Source organism: Thunnus maccoyii, chromosome 8, assembly GCF_910596095.1.
Source record: "Thunnus maccoyii chromosome 8, fThuMac1.1, whole genome shotgun sequence".
NCBI classification, from domain to species: Eukaryota; Metazoa; Chordata; class Actinopteri; order Scombriformes; family Scombridae; genus Thunnus; species Thunnus maccoyii.
The window spans coordinates 28,680,988-28,685,601 of record NC_056540.1 but is presented as its reverse complement, the minus strand read 5'-3'; positions in this window follow the sequence as shown (position 1 = coordinate 28,685,601).

The window sequence follows — 4,614 nt, the reverse complement described above, 5'->3', positions numbered from 1 at the left end:
GCGTGCATGTGTGTGACTGTATATGTGTGTGTGTTTGGAAAGAGGCTCTCTCTCCATAATTACAGCTTCCAGGCCTCGGACCAGCATGGGGTAACCTGGATGTCAGGGCCGGCCAGACCCTCAGCATTCCCACCGGGGTGAGTCTGGGGTCTGCTGTCCAGTCAAAACTCAGCAGAGCCGCCCGCAGGATTGATGTGCAGTAAGTTGGATAGTCTGCAGCCAAAACATCATCAGGACCTCTCTTTGACTTCACATTCTTCACCCAGCAGACAGTAGGTGGGTTCTTTTCAATGAACTTGGATTAAAAACTTGGTACTGTGTTAACATGGCGAAGGCAGGCACCATGCTGGACTGAGCAGGATACACTGCATCTGTGTGGTATGAATTTAGCAAAGACCCAACTTTGGGTTTATTTGTGTACATTGTTTAACTGTAAAATGTCAGCTGTAAGATATCCATTCACTAATATGCTAATTATGAAATATTTAATGATTTGTTTATTAAACTGTAAGGTGTTCATGCTATTTTGTCATTAAAATGAGCATACATACAACACCGCAAATCACCAGTCAATGCACAATGACATATTTCATTGATATAATTTAAATAAAAATGGAACTTTATAAACTTAAAACTAAAAACTATAAAAAGTAGGATGTATTTGGCATACTGTATGACCTGAATTGCACAGGTGTTGATGATGTCACCCTACGTATGCACACATTCGAAGTAAATTATCTGCATGTTTTCAATGGTTTACTACAGTTAAACACAGACACATCCAGTATACATGTGTGGATCTTTATTGACTACAATAATTCCCTTGCACTTCAACAGAACCTTAACCTTTAGCACTACATGCCTCACTTTGATCTAAACCTCAAGTCCTAACCATTAAACAACCCTTTGAAGATATCAACTCTGACCAATCCTCACTTTACAAAAAACGACTCCACTCTGAAAGTTTCAATTTTCAGTTAGTTCTAGCAAATATAGAAATATATACACACACAATCAGTCTTTTTTCTGACTTTCCTCTTAGCTCCTGATATGTGGATGGCGGCCATTAATTACAGAGTAGACAAAGCCCAGACCAGAATAGTCAGGCCAACTGTGAGCCTGCTATGGCACATACACGTACGTTTAATGTCTGTAAGATTTGGGTAGCTGATTTTGGGGGATGCAGACTTGAACTCTAGTTAGCAACACTCAGGCCACCTTTGAGCCAGTGTTGACCCATACAAGAATACCATACAAGGGCTAATCCTGGCATGTCTTCTTCTCAAGTCTGCTGTGTATCTAGCTACCAAGCTGTGCCTAATTATGGCCATGTTCGCTATTTTGCCAGTAAGCCAAAATAGTCAGAAATTAATAAAATACAAGTTTTAGTAGTAGTGATTACATAGTAAGCCTATAAAAAGTAGATAATCAAACATTTTATTATGACCACTGGCATAAGAAACCATGGTTTCCAGCACCTGTAGTGAATACCAGTTTAGTTTATTATTAAGTCTTCAATCTTGTTAATCAGATGATCACTTTCTTCAACTGCAGTTTAGAGAAAGATCTTCCAAAAAACCTCCCTGAAATTATCTCACTGAAAGCCAGGGGTGTTTAAATATGACATCACATATAGAAATATCTCTCTTTTATTGTTTCTGTATCTTTCTTTCACAAGTGCAACAACCCTGAGTCGAGGCTGTAGCTGCTACGTTGGGGAGGAGAGGTTGAGGCACTGTGTGGTGGGGTTAGGGGGGTTGACCGAGCACACACACACATCCACACACACAAATACACAGAGCCCCTGGAGAAATTCCTCAGATTTTTGTTGGGATTTTTCAAAGTGATAACTACTACTAGAGAGCATAGTTGAACAGTGCGGCGGTGCACAGAAGAATGCTAAACTCCACAGCTCAAGCGCTAAAAGAATTACAGTCACCTGAGATTTAGGATCTAAAAACTTTTTTTTGGCATGGTCTTATGGTCCATATAAAACATAAGTTGTCTCAGTTATGTCTACTATGCTGCTGATGAAAAAAAATACACATTCAAAGCTGGACAGGAACTGGAATGTTTCATTCCGAGACACTCCATGGCCATTTTGGGAAAACGTTCTCCCTGAAATTCATCAGTCACTGTTTCAAAACTAAACACAAGTCCATCTTCAGTAGCAGCTTTTTTTGTAAGCATCTTAAGATGGCTCATAACTTTAATACTCCTCTGCAGTGTGCCTAACTTGAACGCCAGATATCATCTAGTAAGAGCGTGTAAGTGATTTAGTTAAAAAAAAATGAAACCCGTAAATGGAAATTTACACCATCTCACCAGTAAAGCAATGCAACCGTCCAGAATGAGCCCATAACACTACACACTGTGTACAAATTCCACACCATAAATTTTAACTGCAGCATGTAAAACATTTCATTTCCTGTCCTTCGGATCTCTGGACTCAGAGCTTAGAGGCAAACACACCACAAATCTTTTCTAATCTTCCTGAACAAACTTAAGGTATCTTTCACTTGAGCTTGACAGGAGTGATAAGTTATCCCGAATCTTGCGCTACAGCTGTCATACCTGCACATTTTGTTTTCTGATTGATTCTTGATTAGTGAGATCTACAGGAACGCTGCCTCTTTAGGAAAGTCCTTAGAAACGCTTTGATTTTTATTTTTGATTGACCTTTCTTAACTTGAATGTCCTCCAGCTCTGACATCATGAAGGCCTCCTCCACGGCAACATCAAGAAAAACTGTAAAACCTGCAACAAACTGTATTTCTTGTATATCTTTGCATGGCCGGATTAACCTGTCAGGAGGCAACGGGGCAAAACTGTTGGACCCCTATTTATCCCCCACCTACTGCCCTTTGTGCATTGCATTTGCAGCCTCCGAGTTCCCGTTCATTACAGTTCAGAGCACATAGAAGACTAAATATAGCGGCTTCATTATTTGCCTCATGATCAACCAGCCATACTATTGCCTAGTCCCTGGTTATCTGTTTATAGTTACCTTTGTGGTTATTTGATTGAATGCAACTTTATACAGGAATGTGCACCATGTGAGCACAATAATGATTGAAATATTAAAGATCTTTAAACTAAATTATGCCACATGGCCCCTCTACAAAACAAGCTACAAGATTCATGCATAATGCAGCACTTACCTAATTAATATACCTAATTCTCTATTCATTAGCAATTAATCAACTTGCCAAAACTAACTGACATGCAGTAAACCTGGACTTTTATGGCCCGTGGTGCCCTGGGTTCCCCAGTCAGTTGCCTGCTTTTCACTGTTGGTAAACCAGCCATTTATTTTTTGCATGTATTTAATAATTTCTTTATTTGTTCATGTTTTTTTTGTTTGTTTTTGTCAGTTAAATCTTTATTTAAGAGCTCATAGAGTCTCTTATGATGGGCTAAATATCATTTTAAAGAATTTTCCCACCTGAAAACATACATAACGGTCATATTTAAGGACTTCTAACACAGAATATCAGCTACAATCACCTTCAAACTATAACTTTTGACATCAGCCTTCAATAACTTCTATCAGTCGAACCTCTGAAGAATTGATTATCAGCACTTGAGTCGCCTCAACTTTTCCCTGCACATGCAAACTCAACAAGCGCCAGCAGAGGCCAGTATGGTGACAGTAAATGCAAACACAGGGTCAGTTCAACATGTGCTCATTGATACACGTGATGAACATTTGTATCACACACTCTTTGGTACAGTAGGAACTGCTCCCACTGAGCTTTGGAGAAAATAATGTTGTGTTTAAGGACGAATGAATCTGATTAAACAGAATCAGTAAGTAAGTGACTCTGGCAACTTATTACATAAGTTAGATATTTATTAGGCTAATTTTGATTCATTTGTGTGGGGATAATGAGTGTCAATGCATAGAAAACAAACAATTTTTTTTTAATTCTGTCTTTATATGTAAACACGCTCTTGATTTGTGCTTTTAGAGAAATTGGAAGCACAAAGATTTACACCACGGCTCAGTTAGCATAATGAAATAAATATGCATCATCAGCTTCTGAGGAAAGTCTTCAGTGACCTCCTCTTGGCAGAGTTTTCCCGTTCTGTCTGACACATGAGAGAAATTTGGGAGTGTAATGCAGAAAAGGCCTCGTACCTTAGAGCATTGTTCTTTTCAACCTTGACATCAAAGCGCAGAGCTTCGACAGGAGATGCGTTTTCCTTCCTTCAGCTGTGTTATCGTTTATGATCGATATCAAACAGACACACCGCATAAATCAAACACAAGCAGGCCCAAATCTCTTTCAAGTACCAACAATCTCCACCGTTCTAAAACAATACACAAACTGTGGCTGTCTGTCTGTTTGCCAAGAGCAAGGAAGTCAGGAAGTATTGGCCAAACATACCCGTTCTGTAAATAGATAGGGCTTAATGCCCGGCACACACACACACACACACACACACATAATACAGACACAAAACACAACCAGCTGCACACACACACACACACACAGATGGAGTCACTTGTGTCCACATGCACCGACAGGCAGCACAAACCCCCCCTCCCTCCCCCCACCCCAAAGAAAGATTCACACAAACACAAATGAGCTCGTTCCTGCACGCAAATGT